Raw genomic sequence first — 22,448 nt, 5'->3', positions numbered from 1 at the left:
TATCATTTCCCGTCATGCAGTGGTACCCACGGTTTCACGGTCGATGCAGTGGTACCCACGGTTTCTAAAAACAACAAGTACCGGACTAACATTCCTTAGTAGCACAGCCTCTGGTCTTGGCAGCCGTTGGCGTCGTTATTAACTATGTAATGAAAAGATTTGAGTGAGTGAGTATGCACAGTGAAATTGATTTGCTTCTCTCAAGAATTTTTTTGGGTTCATTGCACATTTTCATTCATTCGATCAATCACGAAGTGCAACTACGGCAGCTTAGCTCAGCTTAATTCAATTCCTAATTAGCACCTGAGCTGTTTGGATCAAGTAAACTAAATATGACCTACCTTATCATGTAAGCTACATTAGTCAATACTCAGTGGCGTATCTAGGGAGGGGCTTAAATGGGAACCCGCCCCTGGCGCAGCAAACCAATCCTTGAGACCTTTTTTTTTTGCTCGCCCAAGTCATCTTTCCGGAGATGGAGTTTAGCTTTGAGGCGGCAAATCTCTTATTTTGCCCAGAGCGCCTAATTTCCTCGGTACGCCACTGTCAATACTAGATAGCGAATAAAATTTGAAATAATCTTCAGCACGTATATATAGCCTTTCAAAAAACAATAATGATTATGAGAAAAGAGCTGAGTCATTGTTTTGTGTATTAGGTTCGCTTTTCGCAATTATACTCGATAGCATTTTCCCTGCATTTTATTATCAGCTTAAGAAAACAAAGAGCACTCCAAGCAGAACAAAACAGATCTGAATCCACCTGTGGGCCTCAGTTTCGTTTTTTTGATTTTCCGATCATCAACAGAGAACAGTGCGAAAAACTTAACGAACCTTTGCGCTCATTTTCTTTCTCTCTCTCTCATCCCGGCGGCAGCCGGTGAATGCGAAGCTTTGCTATCAGTACGGCGCCTGGCTGGCGAGAGATGGGAGAAAGAGAGTGGGTTACTTTCCGCTATCATGTCGTTTCGGTGGGAAATTTGACTAGGAAAAGCTTTTTTCGGGTAGTTGCGTCGAGCCAGTTGCTTCTCCATCCACAGTCTGAGATAAACTTTGGTCGCGTTCGGTTGGAAAATCTGCGTTTCGCCGTGCCAGAATCAGAATCTAGGTGACAATCATAAACACTCTGATTCACACAGACACAGCTTGTTGCTGATCGGAGCTCGTGCGCTGCCGGGAGTGGGTATTGAGGTCTGCTATCACACCCTCGTAACCCATTGGACCCGTGGCCACGTGTTGGTTTGTTCGCAGCGAGTCGTCTCCAGAATTGCGAATCTCGACATTCTGTGAATTGTGCGGAGAAAATTGAATGCATTCTTGTGCATAGGGAAAACTGAGGCGTGAGGAATGCTGTGGAGTTGGGCAGTCCAGTGTGTGAATCGTGTTAAGAAATAGTTTTTGTAAGTCGTTCGGTGAATCCGTTTTAAAAGTGGAAATACCTTATGAGTGAAGATAAAGAATAATAGCGCTCAACACGTGAAAATTGTAAATTTTTTTCTGTGTATTAAAACCGCTAACCGTACCACCGCTGGAAACTTTCAGGGCATTTGATGAAAGTAGAGGAAGTGGAAAGAATATTACATAGCAGAGTGAATTGAGAATCATTATCATGTAGAGCAATTTAATGCAGTTGGAAAGGAAAAAAATGTATGAGATGTGCTTGATTACCCTGTTCTAGAAGTGCGATTCTCGAAGAGATCCAGTTGCTTACAACCCATAAAGAATAATCTGTACCAGTGACGGTGAATAAATACTGTATAGTGTTGTCAGTGGTGCGAGCACCAGAGAAAAAAATCCGACTAAGGAAGAGATGCACATCCGTATTTACTACAAGTAGCGGCTGTTATTGCTCCGACGGTGTAGCTGAAAGAAGTGTACGATTATTAGGTAAATACTCGGGTTAATGTTGTTTGCCTGGTTTAGTGAACTTTGTTTACAGATTTGAAATTACTTCATTTCCACTTCTCCACTCTGGTAGCATTTGTTCCGCGGTTTTAATTAGACGCGGCTGGCGTACAAATTGACTTGTAAACAGTATGAATTTGCACTATTGATATTTCTGGTTTGAATAAATAGAGCGTAGCGTGTTTTACTATCCAATTGTTTGATACAAATTTTACGATTATTCGTTTCAACCAAAGTTCAAGTTGTGCTTGGTGCAGTTACAATTATTGTGTTTTCAAACAATATAAACTTTAATTCATTTAATAATGGCTCCCCTCTAATGGTATGATTAGTATTGAAATAAGGCAAAACAGTGTTCAAATGTGGATTGCAGTCATTAGAACAGTTCCGTAAAAAAGCCTTCATTTAACAAGATAGATCCTAGATAGATAAAACTGATCCAGAGTAGTTTCATCAAACAAACTCTTTTCACAAAACTGTGCTGGGTTCGCAACGACAATGTGTGCAAACCCGATATCAAAATCCGGTTCGAGACTGACTCGAATTTCTGTTCATTGACGTTGGGGCTTGCTTCGAAATTGGAAACTGTTTGGCATAATAGTTATGTGGCCTAATGGTCATTTTGCATAATGGTCTTTTTTCATAATGCGATTTGCCACAATAATTATTGAACTCGAAATATTTTAATCTAATGTAAAATTTCGTTTGTGTTTCGATCGAGTGATGATCCAAATATTTCGATGATATTAGGTGAAATAGCATTATATTTTTATTTTGGAAATTCTGTAGTAAATGGCACACTATTAATTTATCTAAGGGGTTACACCACTGTAGAAAAAAAAGAGAAGGACTTTTTGGGGAATTATTTTGGGATCCAAAAAATGGAGTAATTCGATTTTTGTTTAAGGCACTTTTTAATATGCATATTTAAGTACAAAAAATGATCAGTTTTAAAAATTCAAAAACAAAATGGCGGCATTTCCGCGAAAGTGTTGCATTTTGACGGCCGGAAACATAAGTCAAGTAAATCTTGACCAATAGATTCAAAAGTTTTACAGAACATATACAATTAATTGATTTTCTGTAAAATGGCAGCCCTTTGAAAATGACTTATGTTTCCGGCCGTCACAACTGCAGCACTTTCGCGGAAATGCCGCCAAGTCGCCATTTTGTTTTTGAATTTTTTAAAACTGATCACTTAAATATACATATTAAAAAGTGCTTTATACAAAATTCGGATTACTCCATTTTTTGTATCCCAAAATAACTCCCCTGAAAAGTCCTACTCTTTTTTTTCTTCAGTGGTGTAACCCCTTAACCAACTCACTCAATGCTAGTATAATATTCTGTTTTCCATAGGTAATTAAGGCCGAGACGGCCGGAAGCGCCGGTCACAGCGGGGAGGCAGCTCCCCAGTAAGAATCACCTCTATCTAGTTGCAGGTGTTTGCCCGGATTACCCAAAACTAGGAGCTATCCCTTACTTGAAGCTCCGAACGAGCGGCAGCGAGGTCGGACAGAAGGTCATCCAAAACGATGCGGCGTAACCGCATTAAACCTTTTGGAGTCTCAGTAAATTAGAACAAATTTTATAAAGCAGCACGTTGATCTGTTATGACAAAAAACTATCGCAGTACCGAAGATTTGTAATTTTTTGCCAAATGATTGTTATTCTAAATGACCACTATGCCAAATAGTAATTTGTCGAATAACCATTAGGTTGGCTTCATGCAAATCGACGTTATGCCAAACGGTATTATGTCAAGCGACAAAAGCATCATTACACCACTGTCGTTGAAAAAATTGCTAAAAAAAATCATAAAGAAAAACAAAAACGACGTTCCATATAGAACTCATAAACAAATAAAAAACACGTAGTATTGTTTGTTCCAGAATCAATTTCTGTGTAAATAACATTTCCTACTTCGGGCAACCGGGAGCGGGTCATTTCTCCGAAAGCCATTTCGCCGAAAGTCGTTTCACCGAATGCCATTTCGCCGAAGGGGTCATTTCGACGAAAGTCGTTTCGCCGGAGAGATCCTTTCGCCGAAAGAGTTATTTTGCCGAAAGAATAATCTTATTTACACCACATAATGAATTAGAAAACTGTAAATTCTGGTTATTCATCAAAATTATCTATTTGTTTTTATGTCTCCCGGATAATTGATGTGGCGCAGCCACATAACCAAATTCAAGGCGAGCTGAGTTGGCTGCCGACCCACCGTCGGAAGCGGCGGGTACTTGCATACAAACCTGTAACCGCCTCGTTTGCCCAGTCTATTCAAAGCTAGGTTTCTTTATTTCAGTTAGGTCCGAACGAACGGTAGCGAGGTCGAATAGCACACGAGAAAAACGATGTGGCGAAGCCGAATTCTATATTCTTTTATTTATGAAATAAAAATAAAATAAAAAAATCATTCAAGTTTTTCTGGATTATTTCAGAAGTACGATTGTAGTACATTTAAACGGGAGTAATCATTATCTTTTTTCATTTGTCTTTATTTCAAATCAATACCAATCACAATATGAAAACTATTGAAGTTCAAGCTCATCCTTTCTTGCGCATTCCTTCAAACTATGGCCACAACGAGTTATTTTTCAGTATGTGCCGACTGTTTCATCGCTGTTCAAGTCGGTTCGACTTTCATCTAACCCGTGATCTGTTGGTACAAAAGATGAGGAGGTTTTATGCCTACTGGAGACATAGTGGTAGATTGATAATAACTTAACTCCAGTGGGCTTTTCCCTGCTCCAAATAAATAAACCGAAATTCAAATAGCATTTTTGTTAATCCACGTCCGAAAAAAATGAACGAAAATCACTTTTCCTTGTTTTAGAAGTAATTTTTTCCTGAAAGAGTAGATAATGTTTTTCTTTTATGCTTGTAGTAATTTTGTATGGCATTAGATTGTTTGAAATAATGTAAAGGGTGATTTTTTAAGAGCTTGAGAACTTTTTTAAACAATAAAACGCATAAAATTTGCAAAATCTCATCGGTTCTTTATTTTAAACGTTAGATTGGTACATGACATTTACTTTTTGAAGATAATTTCATTTAAATGTTGACCGCGGCTGCGTCTTAGGTGGTCCATTCGGAAAATCCGCTTTTTCATCGACAAATTTTGTTCAGCGATGAGGCTCATTTCTGGTTGAATGGCTACGTAAATAAGCAAAATTGCCGCATTTGGAGTGAAGAGCAACCAGAAGCCGTTCAAGAACTGCCCATGCATCCCGAAAAATGCACTGTTTGGTGTGGTTTGTACGCTGGTGGAATCATTGGACCGTATTTTTTCAAAGATGCTGTTGGACGCAACGTTACAGTGAATGGCGATCGCTATCGTTCGATGCTAACAAACTTTTTGTTGCCAAAAATGGAAGAACTGAACTTGGTTGACATGTGGTTTCAACAAGATGGCGCTCCATGCCACACAGCTCGCGATTCTATGGCCATTTTGAGGGAAAACTTCGGAGAACAATTCATCTCAAGAAATGGACCGGTAAGTTGGCCACCAAGATCATGCGATTTGACGCCTTTAGACTATTTTTTGTGGGGCTACGTCAAGTCTAAAGTCTACAGAAATAAGCCAGTAACTATTCCAGCTTTGGAAGACAACATTTCCGAAGAAATTCGGGCTATTCCGGCCGAAATGCTCGAAAAAGTTGCCCAAAATTGGACTTTCCGAATGGACCACCTAAGACGCAGCCGCGGTCAACATTTAAATGAAATTATCTTCAAAAAGTAAATGTCATGTACCAATCTAACGTTTAAAATAAAGAACCGATGAGATTTTGCAAATTTTATGCGTTTTATTGTTTAAAAAAGTTCTCAAGCTCTTAAAAAATCACCCTTTACATTGCAAGAGATTTGATTAGTTTTTCAATTTCTCGAAAAGAGTCTTCTCAGAAAACAATCCATTGATTATGGAGTTGTTTTGTATTGTGTAACGCACAAATACAACAACTCTTTGCATAGTGGGTGAAAAAGCAAAACACATGGACAGACAATTTTGAAAGATTGCAAAATATTCAAATCATCAATCAATTTGCGAAATGTTTATGAATCGAACTGAGATAAAGAAATATGATATTCAAATAGAATAACGTTATTGTTTGTGGTCTGACAAAAATGTAACTAATAGTTATTCCAAGTACTCATTTTTTTAAACAAACATTTATTGAAATATTAGTTAAACTTAAATAATAAAGATTTAAAGACACAAGCAAGTGAGCAGGAAATAAGGAATAAAGTTCAAAATTACTACTTTCTACTGGAAACAACTGTGCTTTTCCTTGTTTCCTGACAGTTCGTACAAACATCTTTCTTTTTACTACTCAATTAGTCATCATCACTGAATAGGGAAGATAGTTTGTCCAGTTGCATATGACACGAATCGGAAAATTTGTTAAAATTTGTTTTGGTACATGAAATATCAAGTATGACAACTGGGGAACGTTTTTCTTCTTCTCCTCGATCTGAATTTCATTTTTCTTTATCTAATCTCGATTCAGAAATATTTCGCAAATTTATTGCTATTTTATTTTATTGTTTTGTAAACTTATAATAATTTTGTCCATATTTCTATTGCTTTTTGAACCACAAAAAGTGAAATGATGAAATGTTTCACAATGTATATTAATCAAAACAAGGTACATCGTGTCTCAGATTTTTTTCATTTCGATTACACCCAAAAATACCCTGGGCCAAAATATATCAGAGTAGCCAAAATATATCCGTCACCCGAATGAATGAAAAGTCTCTTGGTTCCATTGTCTGTTATTGAATATTATCCAGATCGAACTTTCGGCTCGGGAGTAACAGGGTGAAGTGTGTAAAAATGTGAACAAAGTGCACTCGAATTTCTAGGAGACCGATTTTGTCGCGAATTACCATGGGGCGCCTTTTCAAGATTTACCCTGTGAGAGAGTGTTGCACATTCGATCGTGAATATCTCTTGTTGTATATAACGTATGAACTTAAATTTTGCCTTTCTCATATAAAAAAGCTATGCAATCATTGTGAAAACCAAGTTTTGGACTGAGTCTCGTAGAGCCGATTCGACTCAGTTCGTCGAGTAGCAAAATGTTTGTATATGTGTGTAGGTAACGTTTTTTTGCACTAACTTTTCTTGGAGATGGCTGAACTTTCACAAGCTATGATTTGAATTTTCACAAGCTATGATCCCATACAAAATTTTTGAATTTGGTTGGATAGGACTTCCGGTTCTAGAGTTATGGGGTAAAATGTGCAAAATAATTGAAATATGTGTACTAATTTTTCTCAAAGATGTCGTGACCGATTTTTATAAACTTAGATATGAATTAAAGGGATTTCATGCGACCTCCGGTTTCGGAATTATAGGGTAAAGTGTGTTAAAAATTTTATATCAACACTTAAATTGGCGAAACAAACACTTGAAAAATTTTATAAACTGGCCTCAAAACTACTCCATTCGATAGTTATTATCAGTAGACGGCAAAAACAAACTGATTCCAGCTATCATGGTTCCCGGTTTCCGATTCCGGAGGCACCGAAAATAATGGTCATATTTTTCCTCTCACTTTAAACAGCGATGGTTTGACCGATTTTCACAAACTTATAGATTCAAATGAAAGGTCTTGTGGTCCCATACGGAATTCCTAAATTTTAATTGGATCCGACTTCCATTTCCGGAATTATAGGGTAAAGTGTGTTTAAAATTTTATACCATCACTGAGGCTGTGAGCCACCAAAAGTTAAAATTAACCGCGAAATGGTTCACAGCCTAAGTGATGGTATAAAATTTTAAACACACTTTACCCTATAATCCCGGAACCGGAAGTCGGATCCGGATGAAATTTAGGAACTTCGTATGGGACCACAAGACCTTTCATTCCTTCAAGACTCGACCCGACTTGATGTTTTTTTTTTCATATTTTATTGCACTAACCCCAAATTATTTTTGCGATTTCTGAAAGTAGGGTAAAAATAGACGTTATCCGTCTGGTTAACTCAAAAGTGGCGAATACCCACATGGGACTGATATGCGAGTATGGGCAGTGTAGTAAAAGATTATTTCCACTCTCTGATAAATGTTTCTACACTGGAGTCTCTTTTTACGCGTTTTTTAATACGGTTTTTTTACGCGGATTTCCAAAGTTACGCGGTTTTTTTTCGGCATCGAAAAAAAATTTTCGATTTTGGATTTTCTATGTCTCAAAATCGATTTTCACAAAAAAAAATTTTTTTTTGAGATTACACCCGATCTGGACATTTCATGCATTTCTAAGATATTTGGCATCAAAATTTTTTTTTCTTTAGTTTGAAGGTTTTTTTCACGCCGATTTCCGAAGTTACGCGGTTTTTTTACGCGAATTTCCAAAGTTACGCGGATTTCCGAAGTTAGGTGGTTTTTTGTACACGGTTTTATTTTACGCGGTACGTATCCCCCGCGTAAAAAGAGACATCAGTGTATTTATATAATGAGTGATTTAAAAAATTAACGGATTTTCAAAATAATATGATTAAAAGTAACATCTTTTTTGCAGTATTTCGTTCAATTCAGAAATAAACGGATTTTCATTTGGTGAAATTCATATTTTTTCAGAGTGCAGCATTAAGAACTAACACTTCGTGTTTTTCACACCCATGCCATTCTTACTGTTTCTGTTGAATATCTTTTCCACTAAGTCTTAAACTCGTGTGTAGGGATGTCAGATTTTTCGAATTTGATAACTTGTAAATTACAACTATATACCCGAAAATACCGCACAGTAACTCTGCAATAGAATTTTGAGCCATGGTGCGCTTGGATATTTAAATGCATCGATTACGGCGCCGTGAGAATATTACAAACACTATCAAAAACGGCTTATCTCGCCACGCCGGTTCATCATCCTTCTACAAGCATGGCATCGAGAAAGTAGAAAGAGTTTTTGGCAAAAAATGTGTTTTTATTAGTTAGTCAAACGACATATTGAGTGTTGTGTTATGGTTGAGGGCAAGGGTTTAAAACTGTATTACATCACTTTATCAAATCAGCTGGCTCCGAATTTTTTGTTAATGTAAGTGCCTCATCATGTTTTCAATAAATTCTAGCGGTCAAAATCACACACATTTTCAACGCAGTAAATCCATCCGTGGGGAAACTCATCTCTCTATTCGGTATCCAAATAATGCAAGTAAACTAAACGTAAAAATCATCGCTAATATTGATTATTTTCAATCAACTACGGTTTGATATCGCGTTATCGTTCTCCACGCTGTATTATTATTCGAATACGGAAACGCCCCAGCGCTTTGCTTGCGACGTCGATTAGATTGTCATTTCACTTTTAACATGCTTTTCGTTCATCGCTAGCCAAAGGCTAAACTAAAGATTATCTGTAAATTAAATTAATTTATAATGTATATCGATCTACAGCAGAACATTGAAAAGGACTAATGCTGCACCCGTCAGCGATACTAGCAAAAGACACCTTTTCAATTTCCCGTGCTTATCACTGAACGGTGGAAATTGATACTTCAATTGGTCTGATGTCAAAAGCGATGACTATTGCTGTCATTTCTAATGGGTTTGGTTCGATAACAAAATACTTCACTTCGCTGTTTATGTTCAATCGATATGACATCGGGTTCGTGTAGCGGTATTTGAATAATACTAGCTGGATGATTATTTTATGCTGTGTTACGAGGGGAAAGGAAAGTGTATGGAAGGTCTATCATTAGGATGGGCAAAATTTGAGTAGCTTCTTTCTGCCAAACATAAGTTATGACGATATACTCATTTGGGGCGTTTCATTCTCCAGAAATCAGAATCGATGTTAGATCCTTAGATCAGAAGGTTTTAGTTTGATTTTCATTACGAAGCGTTTTCTAAAGCGCATGGAATGCAACTCATTAGGATAACAGTATGGACAGTGTAGGTAAATCAAATTGGAATTTAATTTTAAAACAAATTTTCACAACGTGGAATCTGGATACTGTAGTTATTTCGTTGTTATTTGAATTTACGCGTATTGCATGGAATTGAAAATGGTTACTTTGCTTTTAGAACAGAGGAGGAACTGAGGAAAAAGTTCACAATTATTTATGCAATTTCTGAAAAATATCAGTAGAATTTATTCGCTAAGGTATGCTGAAAATCTATATGCGACTGACCTGCAAATAATAGAAGGGCAACCACAGTAGCAACATCTAGTGCTAGGAAGTGTGTGCTGGGATATTTTTAGATTTTCTGATCTATATCATCATGGAGTCGAGATGGTTGAAGGTCATAAATTATCTACAAAACAATAATTTCAGCGGATCGCTATTTTTCTCCTATCAAATTATTATTCATTGTTGTGGCATTAGCAGTGTTTCGACATAAATTGCTAATATACTGATGAGTCTAATACGAAACGTGTTTTAGAAAGCTTGAAAAGAGAAATTTTCTGTTTTTGTGGTCGGTGAAAGTGCTTAAAATATAATGAAGTAAACGTAATGAAATAGTTTTTGAGATATTTATGCAACACCTGTTCTAATCCACCTAGTTGTATAATTTCCGAATTCGAAAGGTGGATGGAGAGCAGCCCATGGAATCAGAAGACCTTTCATTTTAAACTAAGTTTGTAACTTCGATTAAGACATTTTTTGAGGAAATTTATTATTTGATTTTGGATTTTTTGAGTTTGAAATACTAACTGTTTATCTCCCTGTAGTTTCTAAATCGGATTTTTGGAGCTTTTGATGACTATTTCTGGAAGTTGGAATCCGGGGATCGATGTAGACAAAGTCGTTTCGTATTGTCATGTACTAATATGAACAACATATTTGAAAGATTTTGAGCTCGAATTAGAAGCTTTCAATCGTTTTTGCATCATCGCCTTTAATGACAGTTTAAAATTTTAAACACTGATCACCCGGTAATTACGGAGCTGAAATTTGGATTCGCATCAAATGTAGGAAAAACATTTTCTTTGCGTGAAAGTTTAGGGAAATCGATGGGGAATTCTTTGAGAAAAAGAAATGAGTTTCATTTTGCAGTTTTTAACCCCTGTTTCCGGTACTTCTAGTCTTTCATTGAAGGAGTGCAATAAATTTAGATGCTTTTTATGAGTAAATTAGATAGTTATGTCATTTTTCCTTTCTCTATGGAAAGGTAATTAGAATTGCTGGAGAAACCGACTTTTCGCCGGAGCTCCAAATACCAGTAGTGTTATATATAATTTCCGCAGAATTTTCTCGGACATGGCTGAGGCTGAGCAAACTTAACGGGCGGGTAGGGTCTAACACTTTTGAAAAATCATTTATTATTTTCTTTATATTTTCTTATAGTAAAATATTTCAAGAATTTTCTGTAAAATTTTCAAGCCTATTGGAATGAAACTCTGGAAATTATGGACCTTTATCTATGGCTATCTCATTCTACGAAGAAGCAAGAGCTCCAATTTTTTTCAAATTTCGCACACACTTTCTACATATAAAAAACCAGATCCCAACGATTTATTAATTTTAGTTGTTTGACGTAAATCTGCCATAACTAAGTTCAGTTTTTGCAATGACTGAGCGGAAACATATATTGGAGAAGCCAAATGAATGAAAAACTAACAGAAAAGATGAATTTTTGGAAAAAGATACGTTCAGAGACAGGACTCAAACCTGCGTTCTTATGCATTCCGTGCATACGCGCCACTCTGAATTTTGTTTTAGTCACTCTAAAACGCCAAACAGACACAATAGCGCGTACATCGAACATGGTTTACATCCTGGCCGTCACCCGACCGATACTTTATATCCAAACATCTGCTCTGTCCATCAAACACTAGTCTTCTCGCTTTATAGCTATTTCTCCGATCAAGCATTGAGTAGGAGAGTGTATTTATAATCGCTTGTCACCTTCTTTAATGGTGCCAGTCGCTGGCTGGACATCGTCAGCGACAGACCCCTATGAAGGTAGTATTGATTGCCTGCCCTTTCCTACCAGAAGCAGATTGTTACGGAAAATCAAACCGCAATTGTAGCGTATCTTTTTCCAAAAATTCATCTTTTCTGTTAGTTTTTCATTCATTTGGCTTCTCCAATATATGTTTCCGCTCAGTCATTGCAAAAACTCAGACCCCAAAGTTTTCCTTTTCGTTGTTTGTTACTTTGGGGAGATTTTACAGCTACAAAATGGCGGATTTTTTCTTGAAAAATCGTAGTTTACACTTTAAACAACGACCAAAAATAAAAAAAATCAAACAGAAACATTGGGATCTAGGAGAACTTCTACTCTAACTATGCAGATTTGATTTGTTCACTTCTGATTAGTCTGCGCTGAGGTACATTGGACACCACAAATCATGATTTTTAAGAAGCGTCTTCAAAAATACCTCTTCACCGACTTATTTCTCAATATTTTTCCACGAAAAAATTACAAACTGTTGTTCGAATGATTCTTTTTATCATGCAAAACATTTGAATTTATTTTGTTGAACGATAATTGATGATGATTTTTTCGTCGATGATGCGCTAAAATGATGATTTTTTCGTCGTTTAGACCCCTAAAGTTCGTTCGAAAGTTACTAGTGGGTTGTGAATCAAGCTTTAATATCAAGTGGCCGTAGCTTCTGGTTCCGGAGATATACTTATTGGTATAAATTTTTGCTTCGCACAATTTTGTCGGACATGGCTGAACCGGTTTAAATGAACTTAGGTCACACTTTTCTGAACTAACCGAAACAATTTGAACCACTTTGTGTTGAAAATCAACCCAGAATTCGTGTTAGAAATTACCCTAGCTAAAAAAGTATGTTGAATTTCATGTATTACATATAATCATCACAAGATTATTATACTTTGCTGATTTATTGATTGTTTTCGGTGAATCAATAAATCAGCAAAATAGAAAAAAAAAGTATTTTAATGAGACTGATTGAATGACAAGAGAAAGGTATTATCACCACTAGATGGATTAAAGCAGGTTTTTTGCTAATTTATGAAACTACTCGTTTTTATACCTATTTCCGAAGTCATGGATCTCTAATTGAATGTCATCACTATAGCAGACAAAGGACTCTCAGTTATTTGGAGACTTGATGAATATTCGGATGGAATTCATATGCGAGACTGTAAAAATATGTCATCGATATACGTCAGAACATTAATTGTTGAAACGTAAGATGCATCATTCATCTAATTTTTTATGTCAATTGTCTTGGAAATATGAAAAATTTATTGGATTTATCTTGAAAAAAACTGTGAACAAAAATTCGAATCGGTGCACTTGAAAAATTTTGTTTTGTTTGAGATTACAGATTGAAACTGAATTAAAAAACTTTTCTCTGCGATGACTAAACCGATTTTGACTGTCTTAGGTTTAAGTGAAACAAGCTATTGTTTCAAAAAAAAGTTTAAATTTGACGAATTTGACTTCTGGTTCCGGAACAGCAGAAAAAGTGGCCAAAAACTTCACTTTGTTTTCTCCGAGATGACTTTACTGATTATCACAAGGTTGGTATCAAATGAAACGTTTCATGGTGAAATGCAATTATCTTAACCTTAACTCGATCTGAATTCAACAAATGATTTCAGAGTTACCGGTTGATAAGTATTTGGAATTTCATTCCGTCGTTTAAATGTCATCTTTGAAGAATCAGAGTAAGTTCCGTTTAAGAGTTTTTTCTAACTATTTACTGATGATTCATATCATGAGCAATAAATCATTATTTTGCCCATAGAATCATAAGTAATAGGGATGATCCCAAAAGAAGACATGTTTCATGATTTTCATAATTTCTTTATCATTGTACCGGCAATGGATTTTTAACCGTGTACTAATAAGTTCTATAAACTGGAGAAATTTATGATCCAATTTTAAGGAAATCTTGTCAGATTCGAAAAAAATTGACGGTGAATTTTTTACTCTAATCAGTCCGAAATTCTAGAACCGGGAATTTTCTATGGGATCTTGAGACCATACTTTCAAATCAAAGGCTATAGCAGAATAAGCATGTGAAATCTGCCTTCAAAGGAAATTCATATTGTTATAACACATTCGAAAGGTCATAGACTGGAAACAATTTTCTCATAGTTTCAACCCTTTATTTATTTATTTACAATCAATCAACAGACACAATTTGGTCCTAATGATAATTCCTAATAATATTCAGAAAATTTGTACGTATTCTGCTTCGTGACACATTAAAATCATACCCAGATGAAACGCGGTTGAACGATCTCTGTAAACCAATAATAGAACCGTTTGCGCCATAGTTGGTACGTCGTATAGGAAGTCGAAGAAAAGCACTGTTGCGGAGAGCTCTGGGTCGCACATTAATATTAATTTCGTTGAGCAAAACGGGACAGTCGATCCTACCGTTGAATATATCTGCTATTATCAAAGCGCGTGATAATTCTCGTCGCACTTGTAATGTGTCGAGACCCATTAATAACCCGCGACTTTCATAACTAGGTAGTTGATGAGGATCGGTCCACGGCAATCGGCGAAGAGCGAAGCGAACAAATCTGCGCTGTATTCCCTCAATTCTATGAGCACCGTTCAGGTAGCATGGGTTCCAAACTGCCGAGCAATATTCGAGAGTTGAACGAACAAGTGAGCAGTAAAGCGATTTTAGACAGTGTATGTGCTTAGTTATTCTCATTAAGAATCATAAGCTACGGGAAGCTTTTGCTACAATGTAACTGATGTGATGCTTGAATGTAAGTTGTTCATCGAGATGGACGCCAAGATCCTTAACGCTAGTAGATCTTCCAATCAAGGATCCATCCAGAAAGTATTCAACATGCAATGGCATTTTTCTCCTCGTGAACGTAATGGCCGAGCACTTGTCTGGATTTACAATCATACGGTTAACTTTACACCAATCTGCGAAGATTAACAATTGCCGCTGGAGAAAGGCTGCGTCTTCTAAGTTGCGGATGATGTGATAGATCTTGACATCATCAGCAAACGATAAGCGAGGACCTTCCAAGGCAAAGTTGACATCATTGAAGTACAGTAAAAATATTAACGGTCCTAGATGACTTCCCTGTGGTATTCCGGATGATGCGAGGAACTCTCCGGAAGTATGATCGTCAATTTTAACTGCTAAACGACGATTCCTAAGATACGACTGCAACCAACGAAGAATATTTGAACTGAATCTAAGTCTGTCCAACTTAGCAACCGTGATGTCGTGGTTGATTATATCGAAAGCGGAGGAAAGATCTGTATAGATAACGTCCGTTTGTAAACCGTTAGACATTGCATCAAACACATAAGACAAAAACGATAGTAAGTTTGTGGTTGTTGATCGGTTAGGCATGAAACCGTGTTGAGTATCGACGATATATTGCTTGCAGTGATTAAAAATTGGTGTCAGTATAACCTTTTCGAACAGCTTCGGTATAGCGCTAAGGGAAGTGATACCGCGGTAGTTGTTTATATCCTTTTTATCGCCTTTCTTGTGGACTGGGAACATAAAGGAAGCTTTCCATAAATTGGGGAAAACTTCTGTAGCGAGAGACATTCGAAACAATTTGCAGAGGGGAGCGATTACTCCACGCGAGCACTTTTTAAGAATAATTGCCGGTATTCCATCAGGGCCTGGAGAATTTGAGGCTTTCATTCCTACAATTGCCGTCCGTATTGAGTCTTCGTTAATATTGATGCAGTTCAATGAGTTATTAGACAGGGAAACGTTAAGTGCTGCGGAACCAATTTGCTGCTGAGTCAGGATTTCATTTGAAAAAACCCTAGAAAACTTTTCCGCAAACATCTGGCAGTTTTCCTGTGTGCACGAACCAGTACGATCTCCAAAGCTCATTGACGAGGGTAACCCGAATTCTTTCCTTTGCTCATTCACATGTTTCCAGAAATACCTTGGATTTGACTTCAGTTTTCGTTGTACGTTGTTCAAGTAGTTGACATGGCAGCGCTTAACGGTTTTCTTGTACAACTGATTTATCTGCACGTAGTGATTACCCAGGCAAAATCCTCCATGTTAAGAATACCTCTTTAGAGCGGCTCTTTTGGTCGTTTTCAGATGTCTCACTTCCGCAGTCAGCCATGGTGGATGCCGGGTCTGCCGTCTCGATCGTTTCGGTACATAGTAGTCGATTGCGTAGTTCATGACATTAGAAAACGTCTGCACAGCAGCATTGACATCATCGTTGTCGAGAACTTCATCCCAGTCGATTTGCGTCAAGAAGTCGGTCATATTAGTGTAGTCGGTTCTACTAAAATTATAGTATAGTCCGTTGGAATGCAGGCGTTCTGTAAGCGATTCGAATCGAGCACGATATGTAATGGAGGATGATGACGAACAGAATTCACCAGAGGGAACGGTGAAGCACTAATCTTTGGTGCAACATCTTCTCTACTTGAAAAGCAAAGATCCAACATCCGGTTATTTTCATTAACGACAGGATTCGACTGTCGAAGAAGGTTGAGGTAGTAGCCGTCGAGCATGGTTGTAATGCCAATGTGGAAAGTGGAGAGCGCCGGATCAGGAAAGAAGAAGCCACCGGAACTTGTCTGCCATTTTATGCTGGAAAAGTTGAAGTCTCCCACAACCAAGATTTCATCTACGGGTAGTACATGAGTGGAAGTAATTTCTTGAATGACTGTATGTGTGCATCGATTAGCGGTAGATCGCGGCATCTGTCCGGAGGAAGATATATCACACAAAGGTAGAGGGAAAAATTGACCAGTTTCAAACGCACCCAAACCTGCTCGACGCATTTACCAGATGCGGTTTCGATCAATTGCGCCTTCAAACGACGATGCACTGCGATAAGCACCCCACCTCCAATAGTTTTTGAGTTATTTAAGGGGCTGCGATCGGTACGGAAGATTTCGTAGTTGGATCCAAAACCTTGAACGGATAGCGTACAATCACTGAGCCACGTCTCCGAAAGAGCGATGATGTCGAAGCAATCATCCGAGCAAGCCAGCAAATAGTCGTTGATGTGCATGTTCATGCCTCCGACGTTCTGGTAGTACAATTTTTGATTTTTGAAGAAACTGCTCCTCCGAAAAATTTGAAAAAATTCAGGCATGTTTAAGGCATTATGGGGAAGGTTTACAATTTTTTCAAAATTTTTGAATATGTATTTCTTCCATTAAAAAATACTAGAAAATTTTGAAACATATTTTTTCTCTCTTCCAATTTTTGCACCACCCCGGATTTTTTAGTGATAAATAAAGAATTTTTGGACATGTTAAAGTGGTATATTTTCAATTTTTTTAAAAATTTGGACGACCAAAACATTTGATTTTTTCTAAAAAATAAATAACAGTCGAGCATGCGTCCCCATTAAGTTCTGTTAAAAGGAAACGCAAGGTGCTTTGTTCTAGTAGTTCATGCAACTCAAGCGCAGGGCTTAGAAATCAAAGTAACGAAAAGGAGGAAATGAGTTTCAACCTTTGGATAATACATACACGATCATACTCCGGGTACAACCTAGAGCTAAAAAAGCTACAAAGCAAGAACTTACTGGTATGTGGTTCATATATGAATGGTAGTAATATATGAACGTCGCTAGTATCACACATATGAAATTCGGTTACGGCAGTTAAGAACTAGAGCGGGTGTCAGTTTTTTACGTGTTGCCGATGGATGTAATGAAAGAATAATGAAAGGAAGAATGAAAATTTCATTACAGTATCAAAAGTTATCATAAAGTTATGTTATCGAGGGATGTATATAGTTTTCTGAAAAAATGTATGATAAAGATAAAGTTGAATTTTTGTGTTTGAAAACGTCAATCGAATATCTTTATGATGGTTTTCATGGTTTGTAGACTGTTTATATTTATTCTAAAATTTGAAACAACAACAGATATAAAAAATAATGATGCGTTATTTTTCGTTTTTGAGTTATAACCTTTGCATAATTTCAAGCTTATTTCATAATTTATAGCAGTTAATCGTTTGGTTCAAATAATATGATATTTAAAAAATAAGAGGAATATGCTTTATTAAACTCAAAAAAAAACTCAAACGTAAAAAGTAACACCCGCTCTAGTTCTTGACTGCCGTAACCGAATTTCATATGTGTGATACTCGCGACGTTCATATATTACTACCATTCATATATGAACCACATACCAGTAAGTTCTTGCTTTGTAGCTTTCTAGGTTGTACCCGGAGTATGATCGTGTATGTATTATGCAAAGGTTGAAACTCATTTCGTCCATTTCGTTACTTTGATTTCTAAGCCCTGCGCTTGAGTTGCATAAACTGCTATAACAAAGCACCATGCGTTTCCTTCTAAGAGAACTTGATGGGAACGCATGATCGACTTATAATTTTTTTGATGAAAAAATCAAATATTTTGGTCGTCCACATTTTTAAAAAATATGAAAACATACCACTTTTACATGTCCAAAAATTCTTTATTTATCACTAAAAAATCCAGGCTGGTGCAAAAATTGGAAGAGGGAAAAAATATGTTTCAAAATTTTCTAGTATTTTTTAATGGAAGAAATACATATTCAAAAATTTTGAAAAAATTGTAAACCTTCCCCATAATGCCTTAAACATGCCTGATTTTTTTCAAATTTTTCGGAGGAGCAGTTTCTTCAAAAATAAAATAAAATAAAAATCAATAGAACCATCCTAGCTCCGTCAATATGGCAGGTGAAGGGTTGAAATTTTCAGAAAACTGTTTCCAGTCTATGACCTTTCGAATGTGGTATAACAACATGAATTCCATTTGAAGGCAGATTTCACATGCTTATCCTGCTTTAGCCTTTGGTGAAAAAAATGGTTCAGCTATGTCTGAGAAAACTATGTGCACAAATTTTCGTTTATTTTGCTCATATCACCCTGTAATCACGGAACCGGAAGTCATATCCGAATAAAGTTTTAGAATTCTGTATGGAATTTCATTTGAGTCTTAGTTCGTGGAATCGTTCTAGCCTTCTTTGGGAAAAAAATCAATAAGCACAAAATATTACATTCATACACACTCACATACACACAGACATGTTGTGATTTCGATAAACGGATTCAATTGATATATGCCCTCGGCTCTCTGGGCTTCGGTTGGAAAGTCGATTTTCATAGTGAGGCCGATTGGCACAATGCTGGTATAATCGATGCCAAGGCAAAAAGTTCATGTAGATAATATCTAGCTCCGCACAATGTGGCATTTTTTCCATCATGACAATGCTCGGGCACATATTTCGGCTTTGATTAAAAACTGTACGAATTAAACTATTATACCTCGTCCACTATATGTCAAACCCTCTAATCGAAATAGACTTAGAAGTGTCGATTACTTCGAAAGATATATTTTATTTGACCTAGAATCACGATTTGCCAGTATGTTTGGGAAAAATTGTAGTTTCTGATGGACAACATTTTAAATAAAAAGACATGTAACAAGTTTTTATCAGTTAAGTTCATTAGTTCTGTATTTCATCGACACAATGCACAGTGGGAAACAATCTATGCAAACCCGCAAACAATTTTGTAACTCATGAACTAATTGAGATAGGTCCACAAACTAAAGCGTTTCTTTTGTAAAAATGTCCAAGGAATTCAATGGAATGGTTTACAATGGCCGCGCGAATCGCAATCCTACTCGTTTTACCCCAAATGTACAGCAGTTTTTTGGTTTCCTATAACATTAGCTCTGTAACTTGAAAAGAAGTCGAGTGCGGTATTCTGGAATAGCCTACTTTCATGTAAAAAAGTCTCCAATACTCCAATCGAATTTTTTTCAAATTTTTCGGAGGAGCAGTTTCTTCAAAAATAAAATAAAATAAAAATCAATAGAACCATCCTAGCTCCGTCAATATGGCAGGTGAAGGGTTGAAATTTTCAGAAAACTGTTTCCAGTCTATGACCTTTCGAATGTGGTATAACAACATGAATTCCATTTGAAGGCAGATTTCACATGCTTATCCTGCTTTAGCCTTTGGTGAAAAAAATGGTTCAGCTATGTCTGAGAAAACTATGTGCACAAATTTTCGTTTATTTTGCTCATATCACCCTGTAATCACGGAACCGGAAGTCATATCCGAATAAAGTTTTAGAATTCTGTATGGAATTTCATTTGAGTCTTAGTTCGTGGAATCGTTCTAGCCTTCTTTGGGAAAAAAATCAATAAGCACAAAATATTACATTCATACACACTCACATACACACAGACATGTTGTGATTTCGATAAACGGATTCAATTGATATATGCCCTCGGCTCTCTGGGCTTCGGTTGGAAAGTCGATTTTCATAGTGAGGCCGATTGGCACAATGCTGGTATAATCGATGCCAAGGCAAAAAGTTCATGTAGATAATATCTAGCTCCGCACAATGTGGCATTTTTTCCATCATGACAATGCTCGGGCACATATTTCGGCTTTGATTAAAAACTGTACGAATTAAACTATTATACCTCGTCCACTATATGTCAAACCCTCTAATCGAAATAGACTTAGAAGTGTCGATTACTTCGAAAGATATATTTTATTTGACCTAGAATCACGATTTGCCAGTATGTTTGGGAAAAATTGTAGTTTCTGATGGACAACATTTTAAATAAAAAGACATGTAACAAGTTTTTATCAGTTAAGTTCATTAGTTCTGTATTTCATCGACACAATGCACAGTGGGAAACAATCTATGCAAACCCGCAAACAATTTTGTAACTCATGAACTAATTGAGATAGGTCCACAAACTAAAGCGTTTCTTTTGTAAAAATGTCCAAGGAATTCAATGGAATGGTTTACAATGGCCGCGCGAATCGCAATCCTACTCGTTTTACCCCAAATGTACAGCAGTTTTTTGGTTTCCTATAACATTAGCTCTGTAACTTGAAAAGAAGTCGAGTGCGGTATTCTGGAATAGCCTACTTTCATGTAAAAAAGTCTCCAATACTCCAATCGATTAGAAGAACCCAAACTGGCCGCACGAAACGTTTTGGTGGCTATTTTACCCCAACTCCTCCATTTCATGAGATACTTACTTTAAATCGTCCTTAAATATCGGTAAAACTTATTGGAAGTTTACTAAATCTAAAGCTTATCTTATGTAAAAAAAATCTGTAGAATCGAATGCCAGAACTTATACTGGCCGCTCGAAACGTTTTGATGATTATTTTACCGAGATTTAAGTACGATTTACAAAAAGATATCATGAAATGGAGAAATAGTGACCAGAACGTTTCTTGCGGCTAGTGTGGGTTCTTCCATTCGATTCTCCAGATTGTGTTACATAATATAAGATAGTTTTCATATGCTTTCAACGTGCTTAAGACTTAAGGGTGATTTAGATGAAAATTTCACATATTGGAGGAATTGGGGTAAAATAGCCACCAAAACGTTTCGTGCGGCCAGTATAAGTTCTAGCATTCGATTTTAAGACTTTTTTACATAAGATAAACTAGGTTTCCTGAGTTTTTTCCCACTGTGCAATGTGGCAACGCTGAACAGTTATATGTATTTATTTAGTTTTCTATATCAACGCATGCATTTGGTTCCGTTGTGAAGGCTTAGGGGACTGAGGACCCTAGCATTCAAGTAATGGACGTCAATTTTGTAAGTATACTTGTATAAGCCACGTGTAAACATTTAGTTTGCTTCGTAGATTGTATGGTAATATGTATTACTGAAGCAAGTTGAGAAACCCACATTTTCTTTACTGCCTGCAAGCGCAAGGGCCTCTTTAGAATGATACTTTCTGATGATGTACTTCAGAAACCTGTTGAGAAATGGAGCACTTTTTTTTAACTCGGTCTAATTGCAATTAAATGTTTAGAGCAAATATTTGTGGTATGTGATTTAAGAAATCGCATTTTGTATACACTTGATTTTCAATCTTACTTCCCTGAATAATAACGCTTGATTATATACATGCCAAACAGTGAAATAGACTTCAGCGAAACAAATTGATGTATAGATGAGTTAGCAGTGAAATGCGAAAATTTACCATACGCGTAATGGCACAGCAGATGCACAATATACTTATTTGCCAGCTGCATTTACTTGGTCTCCCTCGTCAGGAATAGTTGGTACACAGAATAACTAGAACGGTTTCATTGCAGGATCGAATATGAAATGATGGCGCACGTCTCACAGCACCATCCGAGTCTTGATTATACAAGTGCTGTAGCATATGTAAAACATTTTTGACTCTGCTTCTTCAGGAAAGTAGCGAAACTTAGTTGGAACCATTTATTCACCTTAATTAATGCACTCAGTGTCATTTCATGGTACGACCTGCAGACGTTGATTGTCGTATCACGGAAATGGAACAAACTCGTCGTGATACACACGTGCAAAGGAATATACACAAACAGCTCCATTCATAGTTACAACGATGCAAACCAATTTCGGCGTTACGTTTACTGTAAATTTAAATAAATGGGATCAAATCATGATTAAAGCAATTTATTGCTGCTCTTAGTGTTATTGTGCTCTAAAATGAGCTGAAAAGTCCTGAAAGGTAATGCAGAGTAAAATTTGAATTTGTATTGTAATCGGCTTTCTCGTGCTGGAACCGTATTGAATATATGTTTCTAAATTATCAATTTTATTCAGTGCTCAGGCCCGTACCCAGGATTTCGCTTCGAAAGGGGCCCTAAGATAAAAAATTATGT

General features: G+C 36.7%; 1 protein-coding gene across 2 annotated transcripts in view; it reads left to right on the top strand.

Moving 5' to 3' along the window:
• The first annotated feature begins 1,026 nt into the window (after positions 1-1,026).
• Positions 1,027-22,448, top strand: part of LOC131433717 (protein qui-1) — a 271,477-nt gene continuing 250,055 nt past the window's right edge. For both annotated transcript variants that reach the window (XM_058600273.1, XM_058600272.1), the window contains exon 1: positions 1,027-1,886. The gene's annotated coding sequence lies outside the window, so the exon portion shown is untranslated. The remainder of the gene's footprint in view (positions 1,887-22,448) is intronic.

The sequence above is a fragment of the Malaya genurostris genome, chromosome 3 (assembly GCF_030247185.1).
Source record: "Malaya genurostris strain Urasoe2022 chromosome 3, Malgen_1.1, whole genome shotgun sequence".
Lineage (NCBI taxonomy): Eukaryota > Metazoa > Arthropoda > Insecta > Diptera > Culicidae > Malaya > Malaya genurostris.
The sequence above is the reverse complement of the archived record's forward strand: the minus strand, read 5'-3'. Positions and strand labels throughout refer to the sequence as shown.